The following is a 14935-nucleotide window of genomic DNA, read 5'->3' as shown; positions in this document are numbered from 1 at the left end:
CCAAGTGGTGCCCCAGCTGATCCCCGCACACCCCGTTTGGCGGTAACCGCCTGGAAACGACTCACAGAGGGGCTGGTGGGCTGGGGCTACAGACAGGACCCTGTGCCGGCCGGCAAGACGCAGGACGGACGCTGTCACTGTGGGGAAAGGGGGAGGTCAACTTTATTCCTCATACAACCACGGGGTGCTTCTGGGTACACAAGAGACCGCGGGCGGGCCTGGCAGCCTGGGATCTGCAGTGAAAGGGAAACTTACTTGTCAGCCCATCCCTTCTGTGCCCGAGATTGTTTTTTACCATGTACCTGTGTTACTTTCTTTTTAAAGAAATTTCAAGCACTTCTAAGTGTACATCCAAGAAAATTGAGAACATTTGTCCATGCAAAGATCTGCACACAGATGTTCAAAGAAGTGTGACTTACAATAGCCAAAACGTGGAGACAGCGCAAACGCCCATCACAGGATGAGTGGATAAACAAGTGTGGTCCATCGACACCAGGGAATATGATTCAGCCCCAGAAAGGAAGGAAGCACTGACCCTGCTACAACATGGATGAACCTTGAAGACGTATACACAAAAGTGAAAGAAGCCAACACAAAAGGACACATACCCCACTTATTAATAAAGTGTCCAGGGGGCTTCCCTGGTGGCACAGTGGTTGAGAGTCCGCCTGCCGATGCAGGGGACACGGGTTCGCGCCCCGGTCCGGGAAGATCCCACGTGCCGCAGAGCGGCTGGGCCCGTGAGCCATGGCCGCTGGGCCTGCGCGTCCGGAGCCTGTGCTCCGCAACGGGAGAGGCCACAACAGTGAGAGGGCCGCGTACCACAAAAAAAGAAAAAAAAAAAGTGTCCAGAATAAGCAAATCTACGTAAACAGAGAGGGCTGGGGGCTGGGGAGGAAGGGGAGCAGGGCTTCTTTCGGGGGGGCTATGATGGTGTTCTGGGGTCAGGTAGTGATGGTGATGGTCACACTGCTGTGCGCACACTGAAAACACTGAACTACACACTTTAGAGAAGACAGTTGTACTGTACAGTGTGTGAGTTTCCCAGCGCTGCTGTAACAAAGCACCACGACCTAGGTGACCTGCAACCACAGGTGCTGGAGGCCAGAAGCCTGAGCTCGAGGTGTCGGCAGGCCCAGCCTCCCTCCACACGCTCGAGGGGAGGGTCCCGACTTGCCTGCTTGCCTCCTGGGGGGCCGGGGGCACCCTCGGCTAGTGGCTGCACGGCTCCAGTCTCTGCCTGTGTCTTCCCGTGGCTTCCCCGCTTCCTGTAAGGACACCAGTCACCCTGTTTTAGGGCCCACCCTAAAGACCTCATCTCAGCTGGATTACCTCTGCAAAGACCTTATTTCCAGGCAAGGTCCCATTTACAGGTACTGGAGGTTAGGACTTCAGCATGTCTTTCAGGGGTCACAGTTCACCCCACCGCATATGTGATTTGTATCTCAATAAAGCTGTTATTTCTTCTAGAAAGTTTTAAACAACAGAATATAAAAAGAGAGAGAAGAAATATATCCCAGTGTAGGGGCACGGAGCCTGAATCAGTGGGGAGGTGACCTCACAGGGCAGACGTGACACCCCGCCAGGGAGACCTCTGCCACCCTGGGCTCTGTGATAATCTCTTGAATAACTTTCCTGAGAACAGCAGCAGTGATAACCGCATCCCTGGACTGCGTCTTGGTCCCGCCTCCTCCTCTGCCCTGACCTTCCTCTAAGGTCCGCCCCTTGCCTGCCCTTGAGCTCTGGCCCCGCCCACCCCTCCTGGCTCCTCCCTCCCCTCCCCCCGACCCCCACCCTCCCGCAGGCCTGTCAGGCGCCCATGTCCCCAGCTTGTAAAGTAACAACCTGTCACACGCACAACCTCTTTGCACCCAAAATGTTCTCTGATCTGTGTAAACTGCAGCGCTTGATATTAATACCTTTTGTTTGTGTGTCAGGGTTCTGCAGAATCTAATTAAGGCGTGTTCTCTGCGTATCCGGGGTGTTGGAACAATTCCACGGAGTAGACAATGCAAGCTGTTGACCTGCAAGATAAACTGTGCTTGCGGAGGATTTGGGGGTGGCGGGCAGGGGGCACACGGCTGTTCTTTTCTGCTGGGGCACCAGCCTCCCTGCCTACGGGTCACCCCTGTGTGTGGGTGGCAGAGGCATCTTCACTGGGGGGCGTTTATCACAGCAACGGTTTTCTGTGTGTACTTCTGTGTACACACACGTGCACACGCACAGGTGCACACGCACGTGGGAGCTGGGCCTCCCTGGCTGGGCGACTCCTGTCTCAACAGCCCTCTCCCTGCGGTGTCTGCGAGGTGCGAGTACTGACCCATTACACAGATGGGGAAGCCGAGGCCTGTGATGCATGTGTTCAGGTGGGAGCTTGGCTGACTCTGAGCAGCCACTGGGTGCCAGAACAAACCCACGTCTGGGAGGGCTGGGCCTGGGCTCGGACCGGGTCAGGTGAAGACACCCAGCCCACCCTCCAGCACAGGCCCAGGTGAAACTGTCATCCCTCCTGGACAGACGGGGAAACCGAGGCCCAGAGAGGGCAGGGGCTTGTCCATGACACACAGCGAGCTGGTGGCAGAGCTGGGCCCTTCCTGACCCTGCGGCCCACAGACTGGAGGCTGAAAATAAGTGTCCATCAGTTCGAGGACAGCTTTGGGACCCCTGGACCTGAGGCCCTGACCCCATGTGAGGTGACCTTGGCCAGCGCCCGGCCCACTGCGACTTCAGTTACCCCCGAAGGGGTAGGAAGGGGTGAGGAGAGCATCACAGCAACGCGGCCTGCCCGCCAGCCTGCCCAAGCGGCACCCAGCAGGGGCGGGTGCTGCCCAAGCAGCGCCCAGCGGGGGCGGGTGCTTGGAGCTGCCGTCATCCCTGCTCCCGTCCCAGCTCAGGACCTGCCTGCCCGCCGGTGCGGCAAATAGAGTTGTTTGCACCAGGTTGGGGTGGGGGGCGTCCTTTGGGCTTTCCTCTCCCCATCTGCAAGATGCACAGGGGATCCCAGACTCTGAGTGCCCCGAACAGAGAAAACCAGAGGCCAGGTCTGCTGAAGTCCGGGTGCGGAAAGACTCCAGGACCCGGGATGCAGGTGGAGGAGGCCACCCCGACGGGGCACACGGTGAGGACAAAGGCCTACAGACAGCCTGAGCTCGGGATTCAGGCCAGAACAGGTGTTTGGGTGAGAAAACCAGTGTGACCGTGCGTTGCGCGGGTCTGCGGCCGTGTGTGCATGTGCGTAATGGATGGGCAGGCACGCGGCTTACGTGTGCACGCAATCGGGTGCACGCAGCACCCGTGTACATCGCGTCCGGCCGTGCACGAGGAATACCTGCCTCGCGGACCCAGCAGGGCCTCGCCGCCCGCGCCCCTTAGGAAACGCCGCAGCGCCACCTGCCGGCCGCGCTCCGGCCCGCACAGAGGGCGCGGGGCGGGGCGCGAGGCCCCGCCCACCCGAGCCCCCCCCAGGCCACACCTCCCTGTGTCCCGCCCCTGGGGACGTGGCTCAGGAGGCGGCTCTGGGACCCTGACCCACTGGTGCCTCGGAGAGGCGGGCGCCTGGGTCTGGGCTTTTGAGGTCCCGGCTGAAGTGGGGACAACTGCGAGGATTAAACGCGCACCAGGGGGACAGTGAGCGCATCGCCCCGATATGGCCCCATTTCACAGATGCTGAAAACGTCACCCGCCAAGGTCCCACGGGGGACGAGGCCGAGCGGGCTTTGAGCCGGCAGCCTGGGTGCAGTGTGCATTCAGGCACGACCAGCAAACTGAGATGTATTTGTTAACTATTAACTGTTAATGAACGCATTCGCCCTCACACCGCTCTGTGGAGGTATATGCTGACAGCCGCTCCAGGAGTGAGGTGATGAGAATTGCCTGTATCCGGAAGTGACCCGGCAAGACTCACCCCCGCCTTCTGGGCAGCCTCCAGTACCTGACGTGGGCAGGAATTTGGTGGTGCGGGCGGGAACAGTAGGATTTCAGAGCAAAGTCAGTAGTGCTTGACCCCGTATAGGCCTCGGTTTCCACACTGTACAGTGGGGTGGGTACGGGGAGCTAGAATAGATATTTTCTCAGGTTCTGTCCCTGCGGCTCGCCCCCCACCCCCAAGACAGTGCAGGATGCCAGAAATCCATGAAGGACTGCGCCGTGGCAGGGACTGGGGGTTCAGGTGGTCTATCCCCTGGCCCAGCCCCCCGAGGGGTCCCTCCCGACACCCATGGCTGTCCCCGACAGGAAGTTTGAGCCCCTCTGCCGGCACCTCCTGCCCAGGGCCCTACCCCCTCCAGCCCCCTCCAAGGAGGAGGCATCTCCGAGGGTACGGGGCTGCCAGGGGCAGGTGGCGTCGCCCCGGTGCCAGCCCAGCTGAGGTCGTCAGAGGAGCCGGCAGAGCCTGGCTGAAAGCCTCTTCCGAGTGCACGGCGAGCCCTGCACGGGGCGGGGCGGGGGGGGGGGCGGGAGGTCATGCTGGGGAGACCCTGAGGTGGGGGGGCGGGGCAGCTGCTGGCCTGGCTCAGCAATATCCCTGACAGGCTTGACCTTGGGCAAGGCCCTCTGCCTGGCCTCCTCCTTTCCTGGGCCCCAGGCCCCTGTTAGCCGAACTCCTGCCCACCAGCTACCGTGTCACTCGGGGGCCAGTCACACACAACTCCATTCACACCCCAACTGTGCCCCTGATGGGCTGTGTGGCCTTAGGCAGGTCGCCTCACTGCTCTGAGCCTCAGTGGCCTGGTCTGGAAAATGAGCTGACACCTGGGCTGGCTCTGGCCAGGATGTGGGCCCAGAACCAGAGCCTGGAGCAGAGGAGGGCAGTCCTGCAGCCCCGGGTCTGACTACAGCAGGTCTCAGGAGGCCCCACCGTGCACTGGTGCAGCATCAGACGCAGGTCACTGCTGTCCACTCCGTCCTCACAACTGGCCCAAGAGTCAGGCCAGAGTGCCTTCATTTTACAGGCGGGAAAATGGAGGCTCAGGCGCTGCGACTTTCGCAAGGAAGTGACGAGTCAGCTGTAAGCGGGACTCGAAGTGGATCACTGCACCCCATCCTCAGGCCCAGGGATCCCCCAGTCTCACATCTGGCCTGGTCCGGGTACTGGACTCTGGGACTCCTGGAGAGAGGAAGTCCACACAGTTCGCAGATGCCTAGAACGTGGCTCCTCCTCCCAGACAGGGGCGCAGCTGAGCCCTTCAGCCCATTTTATGGACAGGCAGCCCAAGGCTGAGGCAGAGCTGCGGGGGAGCCCGAAGTGTGCGTGCCTCTGAAGACCACCGCCGTCTGGACACAGCATGGGCGGCACGGCCACCCGGCCCCGCTAGCACCCAGCACGTGGCACACGCGGCCCCTTTCACCACGGTCACATCCCCACACCGACGCACAGGCCCCTATGGGGCCCCAGAGAACAGGAGGAGCAGAGAGGTCGGGCACCTGCTTTCCTCCATCCTTGGGTTCAATCCCCAGCCTGCTCAGGGCAAGGAGGCCTGACACCAAGGGCTCAGAACTAATGTCCCTGCAGGCTGTAACCATTTGCCCAATCCCCCTCACACACACACGTGCACACACATATGCACACAGGTGTGCCCAGCTCACACCTGCCCACCCACCCACCACAGGTGTGCCTGCTAGTCTGAGCTAAGTCAGGTACTTACTTTTGTACGTTCAGACACTGGGCAGCCGATATAACCCTACAAACACCCACTGCAGTTGCTGGATGGATGGAAGGATAGATGGGGCAGGAGGGACAGACAGATGGACAAATGGAAGAGTGGCTGGTGGGTAGAGAGACTAAAACTAAGAGCGACCAAGTACACTGCTCACACCCCCTTGTTTCCCGGTGGAGATGGGTTACTCTGAGGCCTGCTATGAGCCCATTTCACAGATGAGGCAACAGAGGCAGGAGGTAGGAAGTGACTGGCACAGGGTCATACAGCGAGCTCTCAGTGACGCCCAGGACCTGGTCCTCAGGGAGGCACCTGCCTGGCCTAAGTGGCACAGGCGGTGTCGGCACCACAGCCACGCAGATCCCCTGAGACCACAGATGGGCACCCACTCTGGCACCTCCGGCAGTCCCGTCCCGGCGGGCCACCTCCTCCCCTGGGCCTGCATGTCAGGCCTCAGTGACCTGAGGACCTGCCCCACCCACTTCTCTAGAGCCCCTCTCACAACATGGGCCAGACGCGAGGGGCTCAGAAGCAGGGCATGGTGGGCCGAAGCCCGGGAACTCTGCCCGCCCGCGGCAATCACAGCTCAGCATTACGCGGGAGCTGGTAACTAAACACTTGGGCGTCGTCAGACACCCCAGCACGGTACCTGATGAAGTAATTACGGGAACACTACACCCCCCACTTCTCAGCCTCCCCACTGAGTGTGGAGTGGTGGCCCTGAGCTCTCCAGATCCCACCCTCACGGCCTCCACAGCGCTCCGCAGGCCCCCTCCCGCCCCCAGCTCCGTCAGCCACCCACGCCCATCCCAGCGCCCAGGCCAGAAACCGAGGTCCTCCGGGCCCGCTCCCCATCTGCTCCAGACTCAGCTCCGGAGCTGCCCACCTGCCCCTCCCCTCACCGTCCTCTGGCCACCCCAGCCCCTCTCCCCCTCCCCTCCCGTGCCCGAGTCCCGTCCACCCCACCCTAAAGGGCTGGGACGCAGCCGCTGCCCACACTGGCTTCCTGCTCTCCCCCACACCTCCTCCCCAGACAGCCAGACTCATGTTCTCAAATCCCAGATCTGATGGTGGGAACCTTCCTCCAGAAACCCACAGCCGCAGTCTAACCACGGGAAAATACTCAGACAAACCCAAATCGAGGGGCGCCCTGAAAAGTACCTGACTAGCACTCCTCCAACCTGCCAAGGTCCTCAAAAGCAATGACAGTCACAAAACAAAGGAGGCCAAGGAGACGTGAGGACGAAATGCACGTGGGATCCTGGAATAGAAAAGGGATTAGCGAAGACGAGGAAATCTAAGTAGAGCGTGGGATTATATCAGGAAGGTACCAGCCTGGGTGTCTCAGCGCTGACACCCACCGGAGTGACGTAAGGTGTTAACACGAGGGGGAATGGCGTGCGCGTGTGCAGGGACCCTCTGTGCTGTCTTTGCAACTGCTCTGAAAATCTAAACTATTGTAAAACAAAAATTTGTTTCAAAATGAGAGAGTGTACACACAAGGGATCTGATTAAAGTATGGTGAAGTGTTCACAGTTGTTTAATCTTGGGGATGGGTCAATAAGTATCTATTATATTGCTTCCTGTGTGCTTGAAATGTCTCATAATTAAACATTTAAGAAAAAACAAACCCAGATCCAATATGTCACCCTGGCCTGACACCCTCCAAAGTCTCCCTTGAACTTTAGGATTAAGTGCAAAATTCTTAATCCCGCCCACAAGACAGACCAGGACCCTCCCGTCCGCCACTCTGCCCCTGACATCACACAGGGTCTGGCCAGTCCCAGTGTCTGGCCACCTGAGGTCACGCGGGGCCCCGTGCCTTCCCTTCCGCCCAGTTCTGGCCCCTGGACCAGGCTCCCCATCTACAACTCTGGCAGGTTCAGCCTTGACAGGGAGAGGTCACAGGTCCCAGCCCACCGTGAGGTCACCTCACTGGACATCACTGGTTGTGGTTCACGAAGCCCTCCCCACCCCCAGGCCTGGGTCTGGGGGCCACCTGTGAGGCAGGCATCGTTCTCCCGTTTCACAGATGGGGAAGCTGAGGCTGCCCAGTGATCAGAGGGATGTGGGCTAGAGTCCAGAGTCTGTCCCCCGGACCAGGGCTCTCCACCACGCTACCCTCCCGGCGTGGTTTCCCACCTGTGAAATGTTCCAGGGGCCATGAACACAGCCTCCCGCCCAGCCTGGGTGGAAGAAATTGTTGGGCCCTCGTGTTCTGGGCCCTGTTACCTCTCCCCCCTCGGGTGAAGGACACCATATTAATCAATCGATCCATCAACTGATTAATTAGGCAAAAACTTCCTGAGCACCTAGTACGGGCCCAGCCCTGGGGACACAGCAGCAGCAGATCAAGGCCCTGCCGTTGCGGGGCTTGTGTTCTGTGTCAGGGCGGGTGGGGACAGTAAGGAAGCACGCACATGATGTACTGACTGGAGGAGTGTGACCGGACACAGGAGGGAGAGGGGATGCGACGTCATGGGAGGGTTCCTGGGAGACCCCCCGGAAAAACAAGACCTCCTTGGGGAGGTGAGGGAGCCAAGCAACGACTCCAGGAGGGACATCCCAGGCTGGCAAGAACAGATGCAAAGGCCCTGAGGCAGGAGCTCACCTGCCCTCCCTGAGAACAGCAGAGAGGCCGGAGCTGCTGGAGCAGAGTGAGGGGACACGAGGAGAGTGGTGAGGGCGGCTACTAACCCCAGGGCCTCCTGGGTGAAAAGCCCCCCAGGAGGACACCAGTGGTCACAGGCCACAAAAGACCAGGCTGCTGGAGTCTAAGGACTGGCCCGCTGGTGGACCCTGGGTGTCATGGGCACCAACCACACCAGGCTCATCCACCAACTTCAGAGGTGCCTCTGGTTTGGTGAATGTCCCCCCTCCACCAACCCCACCACAGGACTGGCAGGGAAATGGAGGCCGGCAGGGGTGGGACAGGAGGAGCGGCCAACAGTCTTCAGAGTCTGCACAGCCCAACTCCCGTTCTACCAAAGGGAAACCGAGGCCCAGAGGCATAAGACCTGGCTCAGATCCCTCAGGAACTCAGAACAAGCTGCTCTTGGGTCCCCTGCTCCCTTGGCCAGGTGTGTACAGGTTGGTAGGCAGGTGCGTGGCTTACCTGGTGGGTCCCCTGCTCCCTTGGCCAGGCGTGTACAGGTTGGTAGGCAGGTGCGTGGCTTACCTGGTGGGGCCCCTGCTCCCTTGGCCAGGCGTGTACAGGTTGGTAGGCAGGTGCGTGGCTTACCTGGTGGGTCCCCTGCTCCCTTGGCCAGGTGTGTACAGGTTGGTAGGCAGGTCCGTGGCTTACCTGGTGGGTCCCCTGCTCCCTTGGCCAGGTGTGTACAGGTTGGTAGGCAAGTGCGTGGCTTACCTGGTGGGTCCCCTGCTCCCTTGGCCAGGTGTGTACAGGTTGGTAGGCAGGTGCGTGGCTTACCTGATGGGTCCCCTGCTTCCTTGGCCAGGTGTGTACAGGTTGGTAGGCAGGTGCGTGGTTTACCTGGTGGGCGGGTGTCCCAAGGCACAGCAGAGAGCTTTGGTGGGAGAACTTGGCCCTGTGAGGCCAGCTGGGCCCACCTACTTGGCTTCAAGAAAGGGAAACTGAGGCCCCAAGAGGGCCTGCCCCTTCCTAAGATGCTCCAGTGCACCTGGGTCAGCTGGTCCCCCATCTTCCTGCTCTACCGCCCGGCCTCGTGACAAAAAGAAGCCTGGGCCTGGGGCTGCGGCCCACCCTGGACTCACCCTGCCCCAGCCTCCAAGGAACAATTTACCTTTCAGAGCCAGTCCAAGATATTAATTAAGATAAATCTACCTCAATTTTGAGATTCTCTTATCATGTAATTTATCAAAATTATGTTAATTATTTCTGTAGGGCAGCAAAATTATTACCTCTTTTGTGTCTGATTTGTATTAATATTCATAATTTAATAATTCAGCATCCTGGCCATCTGGTCCTGGAGCAGCTCCCTCCCCTCCCTCAGTCCCAGTCGAAGGGTCCCACCGCACCCGCCCAGTGTCCCTGGGGCTGGACCTGCCCCTCCCCGCGCCTCCGCCTCCAGCCCGGTGGCCACCGCCCCCCCACGCACACTGCCCCCGGCCCGCCCGCCCCCAGCGCCCGCAGGTTGGAGCGCAGGTACCGCGCTCACGCCGCCACCCTCGCCTGGCAGGTGAGCCAAGCTGAATTGACATTTTCCACACTCTGTGAGTTTTACACTGTAATTTGACATAATTAATGCCTACATTACTGCTGATAATTTAGCCAGTTAATTAAACTCCGAGGAGATAATTAAGGAAAGGCTACTGCTTGGATTGCTAATTGTTTTTGTCATTATTTCAGGGGCCGACAGCTGCCGGCTGAGTCATCCTGTTTTGTCAGCTGACGGGTCATGTGACACAGGGGTCCCCGGGGGGACCCCACTTCCAGGGGAGGGAGGCACGCAGCCGGCTACCTGGCTGCTGCCTGGAGCCCCGCCAAGCACTGCTGGCCAGTCCCGCCCCTCCCCCCTCCCTCCCCCTCCCCCTCCTCCCCTCCCCCTTCCCCCTCCTCCCCCTCCCTCTTACCCCCTCCCCTGCTCCTGTCGGTAGTGACAGCCACCCCCCACACCGAGCCCCACACCGAGCCCCTGCCTGAGAGTTGGCCTGGGGTCACTCGAAGGTCAGCCTGAGCAAGCAGGAGGAGGTTGGGGGGACCCCTCCCAGCCCCACATCCGAGCCCAAGGGCTGAAGTGGCCCTGGCAGCACCCCAGCCTTCTGCAATGGTCAGATAGGAGGTAGGACTTCCTGGGCCCACTGGAAGCCAGAGTAGATTATCCCACATGGCAGAGAATGATGGGGGATCGTGGGAGCAGGGGAGGGGGAGAGAGGACGGTGGGGAGGGGCTGTGAGCCCAGCTCTTTGACATTGATGGGGTGGACGGAGCTGGGTCTGGAGAAGTTCTCTGACTCTGTTCCAACCCTCCCAAGGCCCCATGCCACCCACCCACCTGGTGGCAGGTAGATCTGACACCAGAGGAAAGGGGGATCTGCTGAGCTCCCCACCCCGCCGCGGGCCACACTCCCTGGGACCAGTCACCTGCACACAGTACAGCATGGGGTGTGTCACTGTCACCCGGTGTCTCCATTTTCCAGGGAAGCCAGGGCCCTGCTCGAGGCCACACCACAGACCAGATACGGGCCCTGTGGAGGGCCCTGTGGAGGGCGGGAAGCAGGAGGACAGACGTTGATCCCAGAGCCACACTCTCCCGGATGGGCTGGGACAGCAGCTCTGCTGCCTGGGCAGGCCCTGAGGCAGTGTGTGAGTGTGCATTCAGGACCAGGTCCTCATCTTCATGGGCTCGCGGTCTGGGTGGGAGCACACACACGCCAGGGGAAAGGGCAGCTCCACGCAGCTGGGCATCCCTAGGGTGCTCAACTTGGCTATCAGAACATGCGAGACAGAGGCTCAAGCAATCCTGGTTTATTATCCCTCAGAACAAGAAGTCTACACGTAAGAAGGTTCTAGATTGGCTAATTCAGGGCTCAGCGACAGCCACGGGACGTCGGCTAAGACCCAGGACGCTTCCCTGTTTCTGCCCTGCCAGTCCCTGCTTGGTGGCCATATCTTCCCGCATGGTCCCAAGCTGGCTGCTGTGGCACCGTGAATCTCAAGTCCCACCGTGGCACCCCCCATCCCAGAAGACATCCAGCAAAGATGGGAGGGGAGCAGTGTCCCACATAATCATATTATTGTCTTCATGGGCCTAGAGAGGCCTAGAAACTCGAGGTTTTCTGCTGAGCCTCCTACTCCCTTTCCGCTATTGGCAAGAGCTTTAACTTGGACCAAAGGAACTGGCTTTCCTCTCACAGCGGAGCTCCTTTGTGCAATGCTGAATCAGTTTAGATGCCTCGCCTTGGACAAAAGTGCTCTTTTAGCAAATCCAGAACGTCCTCCCTTAGCTTTCAGGTTGGCCGCCTTCACCCCAGACTCACCTCTCTCGTATGACTTACCAAAGGCCACAAGAAGTAGTCAATGAATACCGATATTCTGAATATTTTCCTACTATTTTCACAGCCTTGATGAATTTGTGGTCTGGGATCCAAGGTACCACAGGTAACAGCTGTATCTAATTTTACGAGCTCTTCACCATGATCTCCAGCTTCCCAACCGGTACAGGAGCCTCACTGCCCGGTACCCGCTGGCCCTCCCTTAGACAATTCCACATTTGAGGTTCTGTTAGTTGTCACACCCCCACTCCTGGAAACAAATTCCAGATCATCCACAAACATCAGAAAATCTGAGTAAAGGTTTAAACAGAAAGGGGATTATTTTCCCATATGTGGTGGGTTGAATGGTGCCCCCCACCCCCCGCAAAACATCATGTCCACCCAGGACCTCAAAATGTGACTTTATTTGGAAACGGGGTCATTAGGGTGCACCCTAATGCATTGTGACTGGTGTCCTTGTAAAAAGGAGGCATCTGGACACAGATGCAGACGGGCTGACAGCCACAGGAAGCGACTGGAGGGAGACAGCCACAAACCAAGAACACCAAGGATTGCTGGCGACACCAGGAGCTGAAGAGAGGCCTGGGACAGACTCTCCCTCACAGCCTTGGAAGGAGCCAACCCCACCGACACCTTGGTTTCAGACTTCTAGCCTCCAGGGCTGCAAGAAAATTAATTTCTGGGTTTTTTTGGCTGTGCCGCACGGCTCGTGGGATCTTAGTCCCCCGACCGGGGATCGAACCCGGGCCCTCGGCAGTGGAAGTGCAGAGTCCTAACCACAGGACCGCTGGGGAATGCCCAAGTTTCTGTTTTTTTAAGCTACCAAGTTCGTGGTATTTTGTTTTGGCAGCCCTAGGAAATTCATACACCATAAGAAATCCAGAGGTAGGGAGGTTCTAGGACTAGCTAATTCAATGATGTCGTGAAAGACCCAGGTGTCTTCAATGTTTCTGCCCTGTCATCCTCAACATATCAGCCATGTTCCCCCTCATGGTCACAAAACAGCTGCTGCAGCACCATGCATCCAGACAGGGATCATCCAGCAAAAAAGAGGGTGTGTCCTGCTGGTGGCGCCTCCTTCACTGGGGATGAGAAGGGCCATGATTGGCTTGTATTAAATATGATTCATTTCCTAGGGTTGGGGAGGGGGCCATTTCCCCTGAGCCTACAGGACGGGGTGGGGTTGGGGGGCGACATCCAAACAATATAGGGAAAACCAGCAAAGTCTGCCATTGTGCACACCCAGGGTCCCGGGAGTGAGTGGCAGACGAGACTGCAGCACACAGAGGCAGGAGGGGAATGTTGTGGGGTCTCTTGGGGGCGGGGAGAAGGGGGTAGAAATAGGTCCCCTGTGGGTGACTGGGCAGCAGACCCTCGGCCCTGCCCACTGCAGCCCAGTCAGAGCTCGGCTTTGGGCACCGGCCACCCTCGCCGCCAGACAGCGTGGCCCCTGGACCCCCGGCACCATCACCCACACCCGCCCGAGGGAACCACAAAATCATCCGTGTGTGTCTCTGGCTCACCTTCAGGACTCAGGGCCCATCTGGGTCCCACAACTGCTCCCGGGTGCCGGAGAAGGCGGGGAGGGCCTGTGGCCTCAGCAAGCCTGGAAATTATCCTGTTAGGGGTTGCCTCGCCTCCCAAAAGATATGCTGAAGTCCCAACCCCCAGAAGCTATGAAATGGGGTCTTTGCAGGTGTGATTGGTCAAGATGGGCACACGCTGGACTGGGCTGGGCTGCAGTCCGATGACCGGGGTCCTTATAAGAAGAGGGGAGTCTGGACGCAGACCCGCAGGGAGAAGAGGGCCGTGCGAGGACACAGGCGGGCGGGAGCGAGGCGGCCGTGAGCCCTCAGGCAGAGGCAGCCCTGCCCACACCTCAACCCTGGACTCCTGGCCCCCAGAACTGAGAAAGGATAAACTTTCCCTCTTGTAAGCCCCCCAGCCTAGGGTGCTTGGTTACAGCTGCCCCCCACCCCGGGACACTCGGAATCCCCAGGATCCTGCGGCCTGCGTGGAGGCCTGGATGCAGACGACACTCCCCAGTGCCTTTAGAGCCCGGTGCGGCCACGCCGCGAAATTCTGAGTAGAGAGCACGTCACGCTGAGCAGCCCTGGGTGGGGTGGGGGTGACCCGAGCTGTCCCCACGTGTTCCCCCTTTCGCTGATCACGGGGTTCCCACCCAAAGCTGCTCCCCAGCCGAGTCTGAGCTGCAGCCCGAACCCCGCTCCTGACGCAGGGCCCCTGCACAGCTGCCGCCCGCATCCGTCCCGACCCCACTCACCCTGCTCGCCTCTCCTGGGCTGTCCTTTCCCGCGGAGCCCCCTCTGGGACTGCAGCTCCCTGAGCTCGCCCTCCGTGCGCCGAGCCCTCAAGGCAGGAGCTGGCCTCTGGTCTGCGGGTGGAGCCCGGCGCACGGACGGACGTGCCCGTGACCTGTTGCTGAACGAGCAGGGTGTGACGGTGCGCGCCCCACACGGAGTCGCCCCCGCAGCAACCGGAGGTTTCTCCCCCCGGGGCGGGGGTCTCGGCACGAGGGTGGACTCCCTGGAGGGTAGCGGGGAGACCCCGAGGGTTTCAGCATCTGGGGCAAGTTGGGAGCGCGGGGAGACGGCCAGAGGACCAGGGGAGAAGAAAGCTCAGAGTCGGGACACATTTTGAGAGAAAATGGACAGGGAGTGGACAGAGCGGGGCGGGGGCGGGGGGCGATGGCAGCGCCCACACCCCCAGAAGCGATGAGGAATGAGGGGACACGGAGCTGGCACAGGCAGACACCCCAAAACTGGCAAACAAGATCGTGATGAGCCGCTGACGTGGTCAGTAGCCCTGCCCACCAGAGAGAGGATGTAAGCCACGATTGCAAGGGCCGTGTGTATGATTTTGAATTTTCTAGTAGTTGCATTTAAAAGAAAAGTAAGAGGGACTTCCCTGGTGGTCCAGTAGCTAGGACTCCACGCTCCCAATGCAGGGGGCGCAGGTTGGATCCCTGGTCAGGGAACTAGATCCCGCATGCCGCAACTAAAGATCCTGCATGCGGCCAACCAAATAAATAAACATAAAAAAAAGATAAGAGATGAGACTAGTTTTGATAACATATCTTAGTGAACCCGATATATGTGAAATGTGTCCATCTCAACATGTGATCAATATCTAATTCTATAAGCGAGCTGTCATATCCTTTCTGTGGGCTCGGTGTTGGAAATCCCGCGTATCTCTCACACTGAGGACGCGTCTTACCTCGGACCGGCTGCACCGCAGGTGCCCGATGGTCACACGTGTTGCGCCCGCTGTCACCATCCTCCAGGG

The 14935-nt window shown here is 59.4% G+C and overlaps 1 long non-coding RNA gene across 1 annotated transcript; it reads right to left on the bottom strand.

Annotated features, from left to right (window-relative positions):
* Positions 1-873: 873 nt before the first annotated feature.
* On the bottom strand, positions 874-9547 carry LOC116739481. Its single transcript, XR_004345599.1, has 3 exons — positions 6816-9547; positions 1920-2024; positions 874-1268 (listed from the first exon to the last, which is right to left on the bottom strand). It is a non-coding gene; the product is annotated as an uncharacterized LOC116739481 (long non-coding RNA).
* Between the last annotated feature and the right edge of the window lie 5388 nt (positions 9548-14935).

This window comes from Phocoena sinus, chromosome 15, assembly GCF_008692025.1.
Source record: "Phocoena sinus isolate mPhoSin1 chromosome 15, mPhoSin1.pri, whole genome shotgun sequence".
Lineage (NCBI taxonomy): Eukaryota > Metazoa > Chordata > Mammalia > Artiodactyla > Phocoenidae > Phocoena > Phocoena sinus.
The sequence above is the reverse complement of the archived record's forward strand: the minus strand, read 5'-3'. Positions and strand labels throughout refer to the sequence as shown.